Below are 23727 nucleotides of genomic sequence, written 5' to 3' on the forward strand. Positions count from 1 at the left end.
CCATGTTCCCTATCTCGACAATTCAAACAATAAATGTCATCACTAAACTTCAAAATAAATAAGATTATCGTAGAATTTACTGCTTCAAAAGGTCAATTGGCTAATAGTTTATCATGTCAAGTATAATACTATATTAACCAACTAAAACAAAACTGAAACTTAAACTAATAAATTTAAATGAGTAGAAGACATAATTGTAATTCCAAACTTCATTTACTTGCAATGTTGAAGCTTTTCATGACATGAGTTTACAGATATGTACCTGGAAATGAGGGTAAAAGAGGTAGAGTTTAGCAGTAGCAGCAACGACAAAAACCAGCAGAAATTGCCAATGACTCAGCAGATTTGAGCAAAAACAACAAGACCCGTGAAACCCAGACGCACAGTAGCAGGAATCTTAGGAAATTTCAGATTTAAACCAAACAATAGGAACAAACAAATCCGGACAGATTCAAGGAAAACAGTATTTCTGATTTTTAAGACTTAGGAAAAGGCAAACTGAAAACTCTCAAATCCCCAAAAAATCAACCTTAACACTAGCTTCTAATGTAGAATTCTATTTTTACTGTTTCTGATTTTCTTTCTTTCTATCTTCTTCTTCCTTTTCCTTCTCTGTCTATTTCTCTCAGTCCTCTCTCTCTCTCTCTCTATCTGTTCTCTTCTTTTGTTATTCTCCTCCTTTCTATATCTCCCTAACCCCTCTTCTTATACAACTTATTTTCCTCCTTTTCAGACTACTTCCCGGACCCTTTTTTTCCTTTTAAAATCAGAAATTTCCACTCAAATAATACTAAGCCTGCTTTTCTAATCAATAAGCCACTAAGGATACCTTTTCCCTTATTTTCAGCACTCCCAATCTTCTTTTGTTCCCCAGTATTCTTTAAACAAACATATTATTGAACCCTACCATTAGTTGTCTATTATCTTCACACAAACCCACTTAGGAATGTCTCAAATCAGTCCACTAACAAGTTTGAATACTCAGCAGCTCTTAAACAAGTATTCATGTAGTTCATTTCCCCCAAACTAACCCTTAACTACTTCTGAAAAATCTCAAAATACTGCCCCTAATACAAAATCAGAATCTTAAACAAAACAGGTTTTATCATCTGTTCAACACTTAATTATCAACACTAGTTTCTGATTGAACAACTATAACCAAATCCTAAGGTTTTAATGCAGAAAACATTAGATTTCCAATTCAGAACAATATTTACAGAATTAACTAATCAGGTAATTAATAATCAGAATTAACCCAAACAAAAATGTTGAATGATTTAATATATGCAAACAGTCTTAACCAATGAAGCTCAATCAAACAATTACAACATTATAACTGAAATTGATCAGGAATTAATGAACATAGGCAATTCAAACAATTTCAGTGTTATGGCAAGAAACAAGGATTAAATGGAAGCTAATTAATCGACGCAACTTATTAATCGATTACACACATAACAATCATAGCATACATAAACAAATGACAGAATTTGGACAAAATTAAAAGTCCACTGAAAATGAGCAGAGTTTAAACTGATAGAAGATGGTAAACTAATAAAATTATACTAAACAGATACATAGATAAACAAAAACCATAGACACAGGAAAAGAAAAAGGAAAAATACCTCCAACCTTCAGAACTCATACGGACACAGGCTTAACTTGGATTCAGACCTTTTGAGGTTGAAGAGACTTTATTCGAAGTATTCTCAATTGAGAATACCTCGATTAAAGTCTCTTAGACCTCAATCCCTCGTTTAATCGGACAAATTCCACGATTTGGCATTTTAGGGTTTCAGTTTTTCTCAGATTTAGGGTTTGACCTATTCTGGGCAGATTTGAAGGGAACTAAGGACAACTTAGGGGTGAGGAAGGCTTAGGGGTCATTTGGTATGAATTTGGAAAGGATCTGGGCAGTTCCTGTTTGGCTCGAATCTTCGAATGAAGATTCGAGCAGTTCTAGGAGGATTCGACCTAAGCCATTACCGGATCTATGACGAGGGTAGTCAGGAGAAGTTATGGTGTTGATTTGGAAGCCATCAGAGATGGTTGGGTTTTCAGGCCAACCTTCGATCGAAGATTCGAGACGTTGGGGCCTGATTCGAGGGATATGAGTTATGGATTTGGAACGGGGAGGTTAAGAGGAGTCGAGGGTGTTAAGATGGGGTCGTTTGAACCACCGGAACCGCCATGAGGCGATTTCCGGTGGGTGGTTGACGGTGGTTACAGGCGGGGGTTCATCTGGTCTCTCAATATCAGAGACGAAGGGGAAATGGGGGGGGCGTGGGGTATGGTTTAGGACTTATATACGGGTGGGGTGGATGGACCATGGTCGTTGGATCAACTGAGATCAAAGGCCTGGATCAATTCGTATGAGGGGAACAGTGTCGTTTGAATTTGGTTGGGGTATGGGTTGGCCCGGTGTAAAGTGGATCGGGTATAAAGGATTGATCGGGACCGTTGGATCTAACCGATCAATGGTCCAGATTGAAAGCATTCAAACGGCGTCGTTTGGGAGATGGCTGAGAGATCTGGTCCTAGACTGGGTCATTACACATTTTAGGCCTGATTTTTGTCAATTAAAACGGCCCAACCCAATTTTTCTTTCCTATTTTCCCTTTAATTCCTAATTATTAAATTCCTAATTTTAATTATAAAAATCAAAATTAACCTTACAAAATATTAATCACCCTTTAACAACCATTAACACATAAGACAAAAATTTAATCACACAATGACACATTTAAATGACAAAAATAGGATAAATGCATATTTTTGATTTTCCTTTTTTTTAGAGCTAAATAACAGTTTAATTAATTCTTAAATGCATAATTAAATCCTTGATATGCATGCAACATGTATTTTTATTTTATTTTTCATTTAACTATAACAAAGTAAACATTTACGGACAAAACACAAATAATTATCCAAAAAATACCACATAAATTCTAAAAATTGCATACAAAGAAAAATTATTTGTGATTTCTTTTGGAGTAGTTCTTGTGAGGCAAAAATCACGTGCTCACAATCCTCTCACTATTTTTTGTTGAAAACCTATACTCAGTTATGTTATACACATTGATTTCATAACTCAGTCTTTATTACTCTGTTTTGATGCATATAAAAATGTTGTTTTGGGCTGAGTACCCTGTTTTTACTAATAGCCCGAGTGGCTTGAGAGATTTATGACTGAGTAAGGCAGAGGGCCTATTTTGTGAGGATATTTATGGGATCGGTCTGCACGCCACAACATGTTGTTACTGATTCAAGATTGAGTGAGGCTGAGAGCCTGATTGATTTATGCCTCGAATTGGTTTGTTATAGCGCTTGGGCTGAAAGGAGCCCTCCGGAGTCTGCACACCCCCATTAATCGCGGGTACCTTGAGTTAGTGATATGAGATATGCCCGAGAGACTGTATAAAAGTGACTGTAAGGTTTGCCCGAGGGGCTGTATATGAGTGATGTTTTGCCCGAGGGGCTGCTTATAAGTGATGTTTTGCCCGAGGGGCTGGTCATGTTTTCATCATTTTTGCTTACTGTTGCATTGAGCCTCTGTTTGAAAACTGTTTAAAAATATCTTTGATTTTACTTAAACGGAGTTTAAACGAAATGATTTGAGTCAAACTCTGCTTTTAAAAGCCTGTTATATTTTTTTTTACTGAGATTTCCTTATATGAACTTATTATGCTTTATTACTCGTCACTGCTTCTCAGTCTTTATTTACTTTGGTTACTTACTAAGTTGGCATACTCACGTTACTCCCTGCACCTTATGTGCATATCCAGGCACATAAGGACCCGGTAGCGGCTGTTGACTAGTCTAGCGGTAGATTCTTCTCGGAGTTGGCAAGGCAGCTGCTGGTGATCGCAGCCCTGTTCTTCTCCCTCCTATCTTTCTGTAATTTATTTTGTAGTTACATTTCCAGACTATGTTAGTCTCAGTATCTTCGGACAGATTTTTAGTAGATGTTCTTGCCTAGTGACACCTCGATGTCGAGCTTTTCTTTTCGCAATTTCGTTATTCAGATTTTTATTATGATGTTTTGTTATTAAATAGCGTGAATTTGTGTTTTTGTTTTTTTAAAATGAAATATCGCGTTGTTTTTGGTAAAGAGTCAGCTTGCCTAATACCACGATAGGCGCCATCACGACATGGTAATTGGGTCGTGATAAGTTGGTATCAGAGCCTAGATTACATAGGTCTCACGGGCCATGAGCGGGTCTAGTAGAGTCTTGCGGATCAGTATGGAGACTATGTGCTTATCTTCGAGAGGCTGCAGAACCTTTAGGAAAACTTCACATTCTTGAATTCTTGTCGTGCATATCTGTAGATTCTGGTAACTAAACTTCTGTTATTCTATTCTCTCACAAATTGTGAGGACACGTGCTACCAGTCAGGACAGATGGCCACCAGTACCACCAGTACCACCAGTTAGGGATGCTAGAGGTTGAGGTTGCGGTCTAGGCCATGTTAGTGGTAGGGGTGCAGCCCGCACAACAGTTAGGGCAACACCTACAGATCCACCAGCTGCCCTAGTTCATGATCAGGTCCCAGTTGTGGATGCTCTAGTAGGACCGGCTCAAGCACCGGCAGTGCCTATTGTTATCCCAGGTCTTCAGGAGACCTGAGCTTAGATTTTGACCGTGTGCACCAGTCTTGCTCAGGTGGTCACTAGCAGCTACTTCCCAAGCCGGGGAAGGCACTGAGACTCCCGCCGCCCGTATACCTGAGCAGGTTGTTCAGGGACTACAGACACCAAAGGCACCACCAACCTAGCCGGTTGCACCTGCTCAGGATTTTGTGGTTCTAGTCATGCCCGATGACGAGCACTGTATATTGGAGAGGTTTGGTAGACTTCAGCCTCTGACTTTTAGTGGTACAGAGGGCGAGGATGCCCAGGATTTCTTGGACAAATGTTAGAGGATTCTACATACAGCGGGTATTCTGGATACCAGTGGGGTCTCATTCACTACCTTTCAGTTCTCTGGAGATGCCTTTACTTGGTGGTAGTCTTATGAGAGGCATAGGCCTGTTGGTGCAGCGTCCTTTACCTGGCACCAGTTCTCCGTTCTATTTCTAATGAACTATGTGCCGCAATCCCGTAGAGAGGAGTTGCGCAGGCAGTTCGAGCAGTTGTGTTAGGATGATATGACTATGATGCAGTATGAGATGAGGTTCTCTGAGTTAGCCCGTCATGCTATTTGGTTAGTTATCACAGACAGGGATAGGATCAAGAGGTTCATGGATGGCCTCTCATATCAGTTGCGGAGGGTTGTTTGGGGGTGCTCTGCCGGCGGCGGCGATTTTCGGGTGGCGGAGATGGGCGATGAGCGGCGGGTCTAAGAAGGGAGGAGAGAATGAGAAGAGAGAAGAAGAAGAAGAAAGAGATATGGGGGGAAATGGGGGCAATTTTTTGGTCTCTATAGGCTTTAAATACCTAGGTAAGAGGTTGAATTAGGATCGTTGGATCAAAAGGCTATGGATGGATCTCTGTCACTTTACCAAAACGACATAGTTTCAAGACAAAACTACGTCATTTTGAGCTCTTTCTTGGCAGCCCCTTTATCTTGTACTCTTGGCCACTTTTTCTTTCAAATTTGACCAGATTTCTTCCTTAACCTACTTATTAAACTAAATTTACACAAACAAATAAATTAAATAACTTATTCAAATGATCAATTAACTAGATTGATTCACCAATTGAAAAGTTAGTTGATTCCTAAAATGCACAAATGAAGGAAGAACTATTATTTTTTGGTATTTTTATGATAGAAAATATGCAATTAAAGACACAAAATTTGAGAAAACAATTAAAATAATAAAACACTAATAACTTTAGGAGCTGTTAAAATAGTGCAAAAATTAGGTGTTCACAATGATTTCAACAAAGAATGGCAATTTTCTTCAATATGACTAATATGAAGACTAATTGGCAAAACGAAAGATTGTTTTTCTTTGCTGCAAGTGAAAGCCTTGGAAGAGATAAGCCCTTTTTAAGTTAAGCCAATGATTAGAATATGATATCTATTTAAATATAAATGTTGTGAATTTAGTTGAAGGAACACAACTTTTCTAGAACAGACATTTTTAGATACATCAGATTCCTCTTTTTTCCCCTTAAATGTTATTGCTTATATAAATGTCGAAAATAACATTAACCAGATTTAAAAAAGAAGATTAATTTTTGAATAAAATGGTTGTGAAGGTATAAAGGATTATGAAGTGTTGGGTATGTAAAAAGATATTTAAGATAAGTAGAGAAGTTATTTAGGTCTTTTTAACTTTTTAGTTTTGGAGTTCCACTTTTATAATAAGAGTTCATTAGTTTTTTATATTAATATGACACAAACTGTTTAACTGATATAGGCCATGCATAAGCCAATTACCACATAATTTCTCTTATACAAGTATTCAACTTAAAAGTTAAACTTGACCATTGATCATATAGGAATTCTCATAAGAAGCAGGAACAGATTCTTTCCTTCTCCTCCCTTTGTTTTAGGTATGAGTTATTAAGCAAAGATGTCTAAAATTATCAGCCTCCAACCTAATAACAAATGACTAAATTTTCTACACATCCATCAATCAAAATAATTGCACCATATGTTTTCCCCTAAGAGCAACTATACCATTATAGGAGTGCAATATTTCCACGTACTAAGGGGTCGTTTGGTATGAGGTATAAGAAGATATAAGGGTGGTATAAAAATTTAATACCACCTTAATATTCTGTTTGGTTAGCAAACCAGGTATAAGTTATCCCGGTATTAATTTTAATACTGGGATAACTTATACCTTATAAAATATGGGGTAATTAGCACCGTTATAACTTATACCTACTTCTTAGAAATTATGCAATTGTCATTCTTAATACAACATACCAAACAATGAATAAACAGCAATCTCAGCATAACTTATCCCAATATAACTTATACCGATATAAATTGTATTCCAACTAAACGACCCCTAACAGTGCATGACATAAAAAATTAAGTTATAACACTATATATATATATATATATATATATATATATCTTTGAATAACCATAAACTTGCACTTATAACATTATATTGTAATTCTTTCCATTTGTCATAGTAATATTCTTAATCATGAATATGTTAGAAATTATCCTGTTTGTGGTGACATTAATATAATTATTTAGTTTCATGAATTAAGTCAGTATAAATTGGAGAACTATTCGAAAGGGGCAACAATACAATAAAAACAATCATTCAATAAACGTCGCCCCGATCCCATCAGTTTGAAACTTCAGCGGTTCATAAAAATACGCAATTTTCATGCTTAAGTTTCACGAGCAAGAAAGAGTTAATTATATATATGATGACCGGATATAACAGAGAAAGTGAGAAACCCTACTTGTTGTCCACTTTGCTCTTTCACTTTCTTCCCATGCCTTGATACAAAAAGACTCATTCTCAGCTTCATGTCATGCAACAACAGTATCTTCCAAAAATAATGTATTTGAGATATGACCATTTAATCCCCTCCAATCAAGTCATTCAGTTAGAGTATTTCCACTAAATGTTCACAGAACTTTCAGGATAATTATTATGTAATAGGTTATTAATATGATCACATAGAAAATTTAAGGCGTAGAATTTGTTGAGGACTAAGAAGAGAAGAGTGAAAAGAAACAGTAAGTTGCAACTCTTCGGGAGAGCAACGATTGAATGGAGCTGTTATGCGTTACTTTTTCCTTTTGTGCTTTAGTAGGGTATTTAGGCTAAATAGGGTATTTATTAAGGTTATTTAGAAAGGACATTTTGGTAATTTGACTTTTAACTTTTGAGGTTTTCACTTTTATAATAACTAATTTTAGTATACGTGCGTTGCACGTATGTATAATATCTATCAATTAAAAATATATACATTGACATTAAAATTAAATACAATATTTGTTTAAATGATAAAAATTGTCACGACCCAAAATCCACTAAGGGTCGTGATGGCGCCGGACACCGCTATCAGGGCAAGCCAACCAAAATACTTATTTAAAATTCCAATTTTTTTAGTAGTTGTTGAAATCATTTTCTTTATACATTAAACAACAAATAAATAAAATTTACAGAAATAACCATGACGTCTTTAACAAACTTAATATTAAACAATTCTATAACCATCCCAGAACCCAGTGTTACAAGTGCATGAGCAATTTCTAATAAATAATATAATACAACAACCGTCCGGGATACAATGTCGGACAGAAAATAAATACAGTAATCTGAAAGAGACTTGCTGGCTGCGGGTCGTCTCGGAAATGCAACTCACCTAAGTCTCCATGTCAACCATGTTGTTGCATTCACTAGGCTACTAGAGATGCATGTTCCTGTGCAACAAAAATGCGCAGAAGTGTAGTATGAGTACGAAAACAACGTGTACCCAATGAGTATCTCATTTAATCTCAAAGAAGCAGAGACGAGATGGTCAACTTCGACACTTATTAGTGGTCCAATAATGTTATCTCGATAGTATAGTAAATCAGTGATCTTTATAAACATGATTATAATTCAATGGAATGAAGCAAGTAAGAAATTCTTTCATTTATAGAAAATTTCCAAATTCTTTTTCATCATTTATACAAATATTCTCAAACCGGGAAGGGGCAATAACAACTTCAATGAGTTTCAAGGCAAGCAATACAAGCATGCACAAATCATGCCGAGGTCGTACGGCCCGATCCAACAGAAATGTAAAATGTGCACTGCCGAGGGTCGAACGGCGCGAACCATAGATGCATCTATTACCCCGCTCGCGCATCATATATGCGATGCGGTCAACATAAATACACACAGTCAAACAGCCAATTAAGAATTTATCGGAGGTTGTTTTATTCCAATAAAAGCCAATTCTCTTTTAATGATTTAAAAAAATGAAGTTTAATCCTTTTAGAAATTCATTTACCAATTCGATAAGATTTAAGCAATTCAAATGTTAATAAGATTACAACTATTCCAAGTATAACATGCTTTTGGGTCCTAGACTACCCGGACTTAAACATAACAGTAGCTACGCATGGACTCTTGTCACCTCGTGCGTACGTAGCCCCCACAAATAGGAGCACATAACCAATTAACTCACCTATGGGGACAAGTCTCTCTTACAAGGTTAGAAAGGAGACTCACCTCGCTCCAAAGATCCATAACCGGCATTCCACGCCCTTCCGAAGACTCAAATTGATGCACAACGCTCCAAAACTAGCCAATAATTATGCAAATCCATTAATATATGCCCAATTACTCACTACAATCCAATATACAGCAATTCCTAACCCCGATCGAAAAGTTGACAAAATTGCCCTCAGGCCCACATGCCCGGATTCCTAAATTTTTCAAAGATAAAGTTTATCCATAAACTCATGAACTCAAATATATGATTTTCTCTTAATTCCATACCCAAAATCGTGGTCAAAATCCAAGATTATCAATTTTCTAGGTTTTCCTCAAACCCCCAAATTTCTACCTATTTACATGCTAAAATCCATACAAAATCGATATATTTAACTTAATATAGGTAGAGTTAACTTACCTTATCATTGATGATGAAAACCCCCTCTTGAAACCCTCCAAGAATCGCCCAAGCCAAGAGAAAGATGAAGGAAAATGGCCAAATCCCGATTTTAAAACAAAACACCGCCTCCAGCACTTTCCGCACCTGCGGTCACTCGACCACTTCTGCTGTTCCGCAGGTGCGGCCACACTACCGCATCTGCGGTCCTTCCCAGGCCCCCCTTAGTTCCGCTTCTGCGCTCCTTCTTTCGCAGGAGCGGTCCCACATCTGCGGTTAAACGACCGCATTTGTGGTCCAGCTCTCTTCCGCCAATACCGCATTTGCGGCTCTTCTGGCCGCTTCTGTGGCTCCGCACCTGCGGCCCAATTCTCGCAAGTGCGGTTATGACAGCAACCAGCAACTTCAGCCTTCTAAAAATTCCATTTTTGATCTGTTAACCATCTGGAATCCACCTGAGGCCCTCTGGGATCCCAACCAATCATACCAACCAGTCCTAAAACACATTACGGACTTGATCGAGGCCTTAAATCATATCAAACAACGCTAAAATCACGAATCGACCTCCAATTCAAGCTTTATAAACTTTAGAATTTCAAACTTCTACTCTCGATGTTTAAACCTATCAAATCATGTCTGATTGACCCCAAATTTTGCACACAAGTCATATTTGACGTTACGAACCTATGCTAACTTCCGAAATTAGATTCCGACCCCGATATCAAAAAGTCCACTTCCGGTCAAACTTCTCAAAAACCTTCAATTTTCTATCTTTAGCAAAATGACTCCAAAATGACCTATGGACCTCCGAATTCACTTCCGATCGCGCTCCCAACTCCATAATCACCATACAGAGCTACTCCCAGGCTCGAAATCCCAAGCGGACATCGATAACACTGAAATGCACTTCAAGCCAATCTTATGAAATTTCTTCCAAAATGCTAACTTCCACAATAGGCACCAAAACGCTCCTAGGTCATCCAAAACCCGATCCGGGCATACGCCCAAGTCCGAAATCATCATACGAACTTACTGGAACCTTCAGATCCCGATTCCGAGGTCGTTTACTCAAAATTCCAATCCTAGTTAATTCTTTCAACTTTAAGCTTCCGAAATTAGAATTCTCTCTCCAAATCAACTCTGAACTTCCCAAAATTCAATTCCGACCACACGTACAAGTCATAATACCTTAAATGAAGTTGCTCATGGCCTCAGACTGCTGAACGATGCGCTTGAGCTCAAAACAACCGGTCGGGTCGTTACATTCTCTCCCACTTAAACATACGTTCGTCCTCGAACGTGCTAAGAACTGTACTTGAATTGTCTGAAATCATTGTTTAACACCTCGTGCACCTTCCCGTGCTACCACAACTCAGTTGAGTACATTAGCCCGATCAATTATGAAGATATTCCCTTTTATTTAAGAAAATAAGCCTTAGAGCCCAATTCCAACATCCGGAATTCTATGCCAGACATGTTTCCAACATACGCTTACCATATCAATAACTATACGCAGCACCAAGACATGACTGCATACCTTAGCTGAATTCACACCTAGCACCATTTTACTCATAGGACCACATTAACATTCTCTAATCAATTTAGTCGAAATTCCATGACTCTGATGCTCCCATTGCGCCTCATGGCATACATAGGTCTTTCTCTAACTCTCACAATACTGCCACGATGAAAGAGATGTGTAAAGATTTATAAACAACTGTTGAATCAATAAATCATTGGGTCTATACTCCTGACAAGAACCATCACCTCATTCTGAACCAAATAATGGTCTTAGCTCCTTAATATACTTCATATAGTCAGATTGTACTAATCCTAAATCCAATGATCTCGTCTCACCTAGTACTCACTACTCAGGCAATAAGCCACACCGGACATGATCAAAAGCCTTATATGATGCCACAAGATGCCGATAGGCTACCAATTTGAACGTGATATAAAGGAAAACGAACTCTGGAAGGTACTACCTAACTCACGCACTGATTCGGACTTTCCTCAGAAAATAGGAAGCAAGGCATATACAAAAATAGCATATAGAAAACTATACTCTACATCACACTGTTGCGACGTGCAACCCGATCGAAATAACATACCCATGGCGGCGTGCCATCCGATCCACACATAGAATTCACATAAGGATATATGCATCGAGCTAAATTGCTCATTACAACAAAATACCGAATATCGGTCACAAGCACACTAAGTGCATAATACCATCCTTGGGGGAACATATAGTGCCATAGGCTACAAAACTCAAGCACCACTGATGTGCGATATACGATTTGAATCTTGAGGGCTATCCTGCTTATATAACATAATCTCTACATGGAACCTCAACACATAAGAAAATCATCGAGCCGTTCACAACTCACACAGCACAATATATCATTACATGAAATAGCCGACGACGAAATAATATCCACATCTGAATACTCCTCCATAAGGAGCGCATCCGACTTGATATAAGGCCCATATTCATCTTAAATCCATTCACCGACCTCATGCCGATTCTGATCGTACCGAACTAGGCTAATAACCTTTCAGAGGTCCATACTAACTTCCCTTTTCTCATAACACGCAAGAACAACCGTCACAATCGGAGTGATCCCCCACAGTCCACAACACAATAAACTGAGTGCCCTCTAGGCATCAAATTCTCAATTTAACGACATTACTGCAATCTTCATACTCGATTTAATTTCTTCAATCAATCAAGTGACTACATGCCACACCTCTACAACCTTCTCATGGGGCACGCTCCCACAACATTTCGTAACAAATAACAGGTCTGTGCATCCAGACCACCGGCCGCACTAATGCTGAAAGCAATCTAGCATCCTTAACCAGGACGCAAAGCCTTTTTCACAAAACACCGATCTCAGGTGACGCTGAAGACAATACCAACTTACTTTAAACATCGAAACTCCTTTCCTGCTCATCCGAGCTCGTGACATCCTTGACAACACCGAACTGCAACCTTGATCTTCACTTCAAATTCCATATCACTCACTGCACCCAACATGCCAATATACGATAGAACACGTTTCTCATTATGGCTTCGAAACCACTATTTGATTAACACTTCATCATATAAAACTTTTCACTTAACTCACTTCAGGAGGACCCTAGCAATACACAGGTAAGTTCTCATAACCGTAGGATAAGCAAATATCTAAGTAGTGGTCTAAGCCACCATAGCCCTTCCGGGATCCACCTCCACATAACAGACCATAGCAGTAGAATACTTCTGAATCACATCGATTACGGCGGCCGACAAGCCTCAAACGTACCGCCACAAATCACTTGCATATCTTGACCACGCCGAAAGAACTGATCACTACCACCAATATGTCAACCTAACTATGGATAACCGATCTATCTTCTTCCAATTTATCCTTGCTTGCCTTAGAAATAATAATAACGTCATTCAACACATAGTACACTCCATCCGCACTCATCCCGAGTGACCCTGAATCACGAGACCATGTTGTCTCAAATCCCACGAACCGTTTCATATTTCCCAAAAACTGCACATTCGCATCCTCAACTGGTATGCCCATTCTGATAATCTCACTATGAATCTGAAGTCTTTTCTCATTTTCCTCCCAAATGCTGCACTACAAGTCAAAACATCATAGAACATTCTGGGCATCTTCTCATAAGCTACTACAAAGCTTGAATCTTAATCGTACCTATAGGCTCGAAATCATTAGGCTCCACACTTTACCTCTTTGAATCCACTAGGACCATTGCTGAGAGCCACCTGCTCTGACTTGGCCGTGAATATAATCAACTTCATGAATCTTCTAGCACATGAACATCCTCTCGACGAAACACCTGGTAGAATCACTTCCCTTGGAACCCGCATCTATACAAAGCACAAATCCTGAATCATTCCCCCAAGTCTGAACATGAGCCAACAAGGCCAACCATAGCACACCTTTAACAATCCCTCTACTCAAATTACCACTTATGCCCTTTTCACGTAGCTAAAATAACCCATCAATATGCTAATAACCCGAAACCGCGTAAGTAGTTAACCATGAAACCCAATCATAGGCGGTGGGACTCTCCCACTTAGCTTGAAGCCACTATTACACAACTCTGGAATTCACCAGGATTCTTAATCTCTTATTGACATAACCTTGCGCAATCAACCGCCAAAATTCTCGGAATCTTTATGTAAAACCCCTTTTATACTCTGAATCATCAACCACATTCTCACGACCGATCTCTTCGCTGAATAACCAATAGAATTCTTCATAGAAGCCTCGCCAACTACGCGACCGCTAACCTGCTCACAAGGAATAACCCACATGTGGAAATCACTTCCCGACATCTTCCAACGCTGCTGCATGGGGTACAATCACTACGATATCAGTAACCCATCCTGAGTCCGAGCTCACCCTCTGGCTGCACAAGTCTATTCACCCCTCGTGGACATCAATTAAATGTGTGGCAACATCCTTCCAATTCAAAGTTATGTTGTATCCTTCTTCATTTCAAGCAGCTCCTTCCCATTATATCAAATCTTCCGCCGCATAATTGCCCATGCTTCAAATTAAATCCGTAGGCCCCAATCACTAATCTCTAAAGTTCCCAAGTCATTCCAAACTCTCCTTAAGGTTCGTAGTCATCCTACCACAATTCCCATATGCACCTCTGCCTCTCCCACTTTGGCGGAACTCATCCCTTTAATCAACTACTCGACCTTTGCTTCTTATACTTAGCCTTATAGAAATCTTAGCCACCGCCTGACACTTCCCACATGTCTTTCCTCATCCTTTGTTGCTCCGGTGTTGCCTTAAATAAAATCTATCTTCATAGCACTTGAACCCACAATCGCTACCAACTTTAAAACTTTCTGAATATCATCTTTCTCGAGCCGTCAACATTAGAAACACCGGTTCGATCTGAACCACCGCATCACGCGATATCTAACAGTCATTTCTCCCATATCATTTCATAATATCTTACCTCAAAGGCGAATTGCAGAAGACCATAACACCGACGAACTTAACACATACAAATGAGGATGACGACACTACATCGTAGGTGAAAATTCCACCACGCTCGAAAATACCAAGTCTCGTTACTCCATTACTCCAAATCTGGACATTCGTAGGCCAATTGTTTTTCCCCTGCCGGGAATAAAATACCAAATCTCTAGATCATGCACCGAGCAAACCTCCCTTTAAGTCATTCACTGCCCCGACAAGTAGACAAACATTCTGCCGTCATATCAATACTGCGGAACAATCGTTCATAAGCATCATGGAAACTTGTGCCTAGCCTCAGAGGTCTCAGAAGCACCACTACTGGGCTGAAACAATAGAATATCCTTCCACAAGGTGATCATATTAGCTCAAACAACCCTGCAGGGAGAAACACCTCGCGCAACATTCATAGCACTATTACAATCCTTAAATTCTCGATTTGACCAGCGGTTTGCGTCGCGTAAGATTGAGTAGGAAGGAAACAAGAGCATAAGTCTCAAAGAATCAAATCGCACGATGAGGAATCAAGAAGGAAGAACTCCTAACAACCCTATAGCCTCTCGAAGATAAGTATAGATGTCTTCGTACCGATCCGCGCGACTCTACTAGACTTGCTCATGACTCGTGAGACCTAAGAGAACCTAGTGCTCTGATACCATGTTGTCACGGCCCAAAATCCACTAAGGGACGTGATGTAGCCAGATACCGCTGTCAGGGCAAGCCAACCAAAATACTTATTTAAAATTCCAATTTTTTTAGTATTTGTTGAAATCATTTTTTTATACATTAAACAGCAAATAAATAAAATTTACAGAAATAACCATATTGTCTTTAACAAACTTAATATTAAACAATCCTATAACCATCCTAGAACCCGGTGTCACAAGTGCATGAGCAATTTCTAAGAAATAATATAATACAACAACCGTCTGGGATACAATGTCGAACAGAAAATAAATACAGTAATCTGAAAGAGACTTGCTGGCTGCGGGTCGTCTCGGAAATGCAGCTCACCTAAGTCTCTGTATCAACCATGCTGCTACGCTCACTAGGCCACTAGAGATGCATGTGTATGTGCAATAAAAATGCACAGAAGTGTAGTATGAGTACGAAAACAATGTGTACCCAATGAGTATCCCGTCTAATCTCGAAGAAGTAAAGACGAGATGGTCAACTTCGACACTTACTAGTGGTCCAATAATGTTATCTCGATAGTATAGTAAATCAGTGATCTTTATAAACATGATTATAATTCAATGGAATGAAGCAAGTAAGAAATTCTTTCTTTTATAGAAAATTTCCAAATTCTTTTTCGTCCTTTATACAAATATTCTCAAACCGGGAAGGGAAAATAACAACTTCAATGAGTTTCAAGGCAAGCAATACAAGCATGCACAAATCATGTCGAGGTCGTATGACCCAATCCAACAAAAATGTAAAATATGTACTGACGAGGGTCGAACGGCGTGAACCATAGATGCACCTATTACCCCGCTCGCTCATCATACATGCGATGCGGTCAAAATAAATACACACAGTCAAATAGCCAATTAAAAGTTTATCAGGGGATGTTTTATTCCAATAAAAGCCAATTCTCTTTTAATGATTTAAGAAAAATAAAGTTTAATCCTTTTAGAAATTCATTTACCAATTCGATAAGATTTAATCAATTCAAATGTCAATAAGATTACAACTATTCCAAGTATAGCATGCTTTTGGGTCCTAGACTACCCAGACTTAAACATAATAGTAGCTACGCATGGACTCTCGTCACCTCGTGCGTACGTAGCCCCCACAAATAGGAGCACATAGCCAATTAACTCACGTATGGAGATAATTTCCTTTTATAAGGTTAGAAAGGAGACTCACCTCGCTCCGAAAATCCATAACCGGCATTCCACGTCCTTCCGAAGACTCAAATTGATGTACAACGCTCCAAAACTAGCCAATAATTATGCAAATACATTAATATATGCCCAATTACTCATTACAATCCAATTTATAGCAATTCCTAACCCCGATCGAAAAGTTGACAAAATTGCCCTCAGGCCCACGTGCCCAGATTCCAAAAAATTTCGAAGATAAAGTTTACCCATAAACTCACGAACTCAAATATATGATTTTCTCTTAATTCCATACCCAAAATCGTGGTCAAAATCCAAGATTATCAATTTTTTAGGTTTTCCTCAAACCCCCAAATTTCTACCCATTTACATGCTAAAATCCATACAAAATCGATATATTTAACTCAATATAGATGGGGTTAGCTTACCTTATCGTTGATGATGAAAAACCCCTCTTGAAACCCTCCAAAAATCGCCCAAGCCAAGAGAAAGATGAAGTGAAAATGAGCCAAGACCGGTTTTAAAAGAACACACTGCCTCCAACACTTTCCGCACCTGTGGTCACTCGATCGCTTCTGTGGTTCCGCAGGTGCGACCACACTACCGCATCTGTGGTCCTTCACAGGCCCCCTTAATTCCGCTTTTGCGCTCCTTCTTTCGCAGGTGCGGTCCCGCATGTGCGGTCCAGCTCTCTTCCGCCAATACCGCATCTGCGGCTCTTCTGGCCGCTTCTGCGGCTCTACACCTACGGCCCAATTCTCGCAAGTGCGGTTATGACACCAACCAACAACTTCAGCCTTCCAAAAATTCCATTTTCGATCCGTTAACCATCCGAAATCCACCCGAGGCCCCCGGGACCCCATCCAATCAAACCAACCAGTCCCAAAATACATTACGAACTTGCTCGAGGCCTCAAATCATATCAAACAATGCTAAAACAACGAATCGACCTCCAATCCAAGCTTTATGAACTTTAGAATTTTAAACTTCTACTCTCGATGTTTAAACCTATCAAATCACGTCTGATTGACCCCAAATTTTGCACACAAGTCATATTTGACGTTACGGACCTACTCCAACTTCCGGAATCAGATTCCAACCTCTATATCAAAAAGTCCACTTCCGGTCAGACTTCTCAAAAACCTTCAATTTTCTATCTTTAGCCAAATGACTTCAAAATGACCTACGAACCTCCGAATTCACTTCCGATTGCGCTCCCAACTCCAGAATCACCATACGGAGCTACTCCCAAGCTCGGAATCTCAAACGGACATCGTTAACACTGAAATGCACTTCAAACCAATCTTATGAAATTTCTTCCAAAATGCTAACTTCCATAATAGGCGCCAAAACGCTCCTGTGTCATCAAAAACCTGATCCGGGCATACATCCAAGTCTGAAATCATCATACGAACCTGTTGGAACCTTCAGATCCCAATTCCGAGGTCGTTTACTCAAAAATTCAATCATAGTTAATTCTTTCAACTTTAAGCTTCCAAAATGAGAATTCTCTCTCCAAATCAACTCTGAACTTCCCGAAATTCAATTCCGACCACGCGTACAAGTCATAATACCTTAAATGAAGCTGCTCATGGCCTCAGACTGCTGAACGACATGCTAGAGTTCAAAACGACCGATCGGGTCATTACAAAAATAATTTTTCTCATAGTAATTGTATTAAATATCTTCTGGATATGCATAGATGATAAATTTAGTTAAATTAGTTGTACATTATTTCTTAGTTATACATATCTTATAATATGATTTACAAATATGTTAAATTGTATCTCACCTGATATATTTTTATGAATATATTTTGACTTATACTATTTCATCCTTATTTCTTAAAATTTGCATTTTACCAATTTAATTCTTAATACTATAATTAATTTTTTTTTTATTCTGATTTCTTTTATCGCCGCTGGTCTTTTTCTGAAAAATAATTTATATACTCTAAGATTTGTGTAAATTTGAAAAATAATTTTACCTATATGATGAATTTGGAAAGGAATAAAATTGGATTAATTTTCTAATTAGTTAATTCAAATCCGGAAAAAAATGTCAATTCAAATACTTACTTATTCTTTTTTAATCACTAATAGCAATAATTTATTTTTTGAGGATTTAAATTATTAATATTAGCTCATATCATAAAATAAATATTTAATTATAACTATATTTTTATCCACAAAAATTCCTTTTTCAAATGATTAAAAGATCAAACTTTTGCACTAATTGTCGTAGCATTAGTAAATGACTTTTGTCAATCATCTCTCTCTATTATTAAATATTTTCGAAAATATTTTTTCTAATATTATTTTAAAATATATATTAATATTTATATCTAAGAAAATTATTGATCAGAGAATAAAATTAATAGCCAATGAGCCAATCTCACGTATATAGAACACTCATAACATTTATAGGTTAAATACTGAATTGAATAAAGATTAAAGCAAACTACTTCTCTTTCTTTTATTTTATTTTATTTTATTTTGTTTACATCATAATTGTTCACCTAAATTTAGCATGATTATGCACTTTTGGGGGGCTAAAAACGTTGAATTGTATAAAATCCATATATAAGGTAAAACATATAAATATTTGATGTTATTTAGTTATACTTTGATTTTAAATTCATATAAAATAAAACTTTAATAATTTCAAAGTCCTAAATATAAGGACCTCTTACTTAACTCAAATAAGGAAATGTATAATAAGTAATAAATCTTATTTATTTCAAACTCCTAAATATTAGCTAGAAGAATAATCAAATGACTATTTTGTCTAGTGTGCACTCTATTTTAGAAGGGTAAAAAAGGCGAACGACATTTCGCTAACGTGCTTTTAATATAGTAATAGATAGATAGGTAAGACTAATATCCTTTGTGATTACGATGTTACGTTTACCTCCTTTATTCTAATTTTTTAATAACAATACATTCAATCTATTTATTATCATATAAGAAAGTTACAATTTGACTAAGTTGCCCATACTAATGTACTCGTTTATTTGCTTCTTTCATATACTTCTTTTATCAGTTTTCATTTTTTTAAAAAGTATTTTAACTTTCAATACTGATGTAAAAATAAAAAAGAGTTAAGAACTCAATCCCGAAGAATATAAAACGCAAATCATTTTCTTCCTTGCGTCTTTTCTGAAATTTAACTCAAATCTTGCTCAAATCTACTCCAAATCACTTCAAATTTAAATTTTGAACTCCTTTTGATATTTTCAATCAATTGGAACAACACCCAATTCAAACAACTAACAAATTCAAAAGAACTCATTTTCAAAAGCAAAGCTTTGAATGGTCTTCAATGGTGGACTTCTACTCTTCAATTTTCTTACATTGCAAGCAGGTGACACAAGAAGAGAAACAAAAAATATATGGTCCCTTGAAGCATATGTAGAAGATGTGAGAAGAAGAGAGAGTGAAAGCAATGGTTGTGAGAACATAGATTTAACTCCATAGCTTTTAGAAACAGGGTTGTAAGAACACAGATTTTGAATTTGCTAGTGCTTTCAAAATATGTACAAAGTGGGTTATGCAAGGTAAAACTTAAAAATATGGGCCATTTTTTGTTATGATGTGAAGTCATATGTATTTTCTTGTAATTCTTTTAAATTTATTTAATTCACTCACTCTAGCACCTGGTCAATGCTTAGTTCCAATATAACATTTATACCATTTAAAATATGTACCAATTTAACACTTTTTGAAAAAGAAGTGTTATTCACTTGAATCACTTCCGTTGGGCGCGTCGATGAATACCAAAGTAATAGGAGTAACTTTTTTTCTTTTTTTTTCCCCTTAAAGAAACTTACCACTTTTTACCCATCGATAAATGGCTTCAATTTTTTTTTATATATTATAAAAAATTGAACAAAAAATAAAAGGCAACCCCAAACCTAACCCAGGGGTCTTCTTCTCCACCCCATTCTCCCTTCTCTTCTCTCGTTCATTCATCATATTCTGCACAGTTTTGTTCTTTCTTTTTCATTTATTCTTTTGGTTAATCGAGCACCTTTGTTGAAAAGAATATATCACCGAAGATTGGCAAGTTCTAGGGCTGTCAAATTTGGCCCAAGCCCAAATGACCCGCCCAACCCGTCCAAGGTTGGGTTGGTTATTGACCCGCCCATTTATTGAACTTAGCCCATCTTGATCCAACTCATCTCAACCCAATTAAAGTTGGGCTAATTTTTAGCCCAAATTGATCCATGAACAAGTTTGTCAAAATATCTTAGAAATAGTTTTATTTTTTGTTTAATATTTTTAAAATGACCTTAACAAAAGCAAAAAAGCCTTATTTAGTAATTATACAATTTATAAGAAAATAACACATTAATTAAAGTTTAATAAGAGTTGGGCGGGTTGGGTTATGACCCGAATTTTAACCCATCTTGACCCAACCCATCTTAGCCCAAGTAACTTTTGGGCGGGTCATTTGATCCGCCCAATTATTGACTCAACCCATTTTAACCCGCCCAAAATTGACCCAACCCGCCCATTTGACACCCCTAGCAAGTTCTTTTTTAAGGATCCCGATCTAATTTCTTCTTCTTTCTCTCATTTTTGAGACGCTTTTCTTCAAAATTTTAAGGAATCAGATCGTGAAAAAGCCCATGGCTCTTGGGGTAAAGCGAAGATTTGGGAAGAAGAATGAGAAAATTTTACTTTATATCCATTAATTCCAAACTATTTATCATTTAATGTCCAGACCCAAACTATATACTACTCCTACCCATGCGCCCAAAATTATTTACCCGTCTTTATTTTGTTCTTCTTCTTCTTCTTCCTCATTTTACCTTCCTCCAATTTTTGAAGTTCACGACTGATGGCTTCTCTAGAGGGAGGGATTGGTTGCAGAGTCGGCTGGGAACAGGTTCTTACAACTTTTCTTTTGCCCAAGTCTTATCACGAGTAGCTAGACGTTTTGGTACAACAGACACTGTCAAATTGCTTTCAGGGGTAGTGATTAATTAGTCTCCCATTGTAATGACCAACAAATGGCCATAGTATAGTTTTGGATTCTTTTAAGATAACCCGTTGTAATTCTTTGATTAGTTTTTGAAACAATTTGTAATTCAAGAAACAATTTTTGAAACTCCATATGAATGAGTTCAAAATGCCAGATATGATTTTTTATAGTATTTTACTGTTGAAATTCGTTAGTTATTGTTCTTTGATGTGTAGATTGTACCTTTGATGCTCGTTTTTGGAGATTTATTGTACAAAAATTTAAATTCACCATTGAAGGACCTTGAAACTTGAAACTCATAACTTGGTTTGTTTGAGTTTTTAATTATTTTGATCCGATCCTGTATAAGTTTGTTTGAAAAGTTGATTTGAGGTTGTAGCTAAAGTTTTAGTCAATTTGGTGGAGATTTTGTAGTAGATTTTAGAAATTTGGGTTGAAATATAGTTGAACTAGAGAAGAAGACGAATTTCTATTGTATACTCAAATAGTATACAAATATACCATTTTAGTATACAATTCATTCCAACTATATACCCTATTAGTATAGCTATATACTATATTGGTATCATATGCTAGTTGTAAGCACGTGATTTTTGCCCTATATGAGAAATACTCCCAGAAAATGCAAAATAAAATACTTTTCCTTGGTGTGCAATTTTGAGTATTTTTGTGATATTTTTGGATAATTATTTGTATTTGTCTGTGTTTGCTTATTTGTTAAATTAATAAAAAATATAAAAATATGTCGCATTTTGCATGTAGGATTTCATTCTACAATTGTTAGTAATTAAATTAGTTTTACAAAAATTAAAAATTACAAAAATAGGCATCTTTTGCATTTTTAGCATTTAATGTCCAAATGAACAATTTTATGCTTAATTATTACTTAATTGTGCGTTAATTGTTATTGGGAGTTAATTTACGCTTTTATAACTTAATTTAGTTCTTAATAATAATTTAGGTATTATTATAATTTAGTTTTAGAAAATAAAAGAAGAAAAGAGAACAAAAATACAAAGAAAAATCGGATTGGGCCACTTCTTCAAAATTCAACCCCAGGCCCAAACATTTGTCCAACCTTCTCCATGACCCAGTCCATATCAACATGGGTCGACCCGGTCCGCCCCATTAACCCAATCCATAACCCAATACCCCTATATTACATTTCAAAGACACAAAACAAAAGAAAAAAAAGAAAGAACAAAAAACCCTAAAAAAGGGACCTAAACCATCCGCCCCCATTTTTGGGTTTCCTCTTCTCCAAAACACCAAACACCCCAAGCCATCCATGGCTACCTCCCCTTCCGCACGAGCAGCTCCCATGGCTGCCTCCCTATCAACAACACCCGCACCACACAAGCTCCACCTCCCTCGAGTCCAAGCAAACCCCGCGACTGCTGCGTCGACGTCAAGCTCTGGTGTGAAGCTCGACGTCCATGGCAGTCTTTGCCCCCGACCTCGTTCCAGCTTCATCGTTCATGGCTGAGTTGCATGTGTTTACTTGGACGCGAGTTGCATCTGTTCCAGCTCGTCGTCCATGGTTTCTTCACGAGCGAACGCACCCAGCTGCTCCTGTTTCGCGTCATCCATGGCTGCCGTAGCTGCTCCTTCTGCTTTTAGCTTTCGTCGTCCAGTCCCCCCCGCTGCTGTTTCTTCACGTTCCAAGCTCGAGCCAGTCGTCCAAACTCAGTCACATAACCAAACGGAACCCCAGCTGCCTCGTTCCTTCACTTCTGCCGCGACAGCTGCTGCTGCTGCTCCGGCGCGGCTTCAGTCGACTTCTTAGATTTGTTCGTCGTCGTTTGGTTGAGCTTTGGTCGAGGGTCGCCGAAATAGTCCGTATGTATGATTGTTCGATTCGGTTAGTAGAATTTTGAGTTTTATTTTGTCTGTACTTTGTTTTGATATTTTCGAATCTAAAATCGGCAAATGTTTGTTTTGTTTATCGTTTGAATTAATTTTTAGTTCATGTTCATGTGTTGTTTGTTAAATTAATTTTTCAGATTCCAAATGAAAGATTAATTAATTGTTTTTCATGTTTATTTCATGTTCGTACTGTTGTTCAAGTGAATATTTGTTGTTGTTTAAGTGAATATTTGTTAGTTTAATGTTTGTTAGATTCAAATTGAAATTTAATTAATTATTTCTTCAATTTGTTTCATGTTGTTATGAATTTTCCAGAAAATGTTAATGTTGTTTGAATCGTTAGAATCCGTCATGTTTGTTGCTTAAAAAACAGATTTAATTCATGTTCATCTTTGTTTGAAGTTCATGTTTAAATCCAGTGATTTAATGTGAGTTTATGTTTGTTTGTGATTTGTTGATTTAATTTGAATCATGCATATTGTTGTTGGTA

Source organism: Nicotiana tabacum, chromosome 16 (genome assembly GCF_000715075.1).
Source record: "Nicotiana tabacum cultivar K326 chromosome 16, ASM71507v2, whole genome shotgun sequence".
Lineage (NCBI taxonomy): Eukaryota > Viridiplantae > Streptophyta > Magnoliopsida > Solanales > Solanaceae > Nicotiana > Nicotiana tabacum.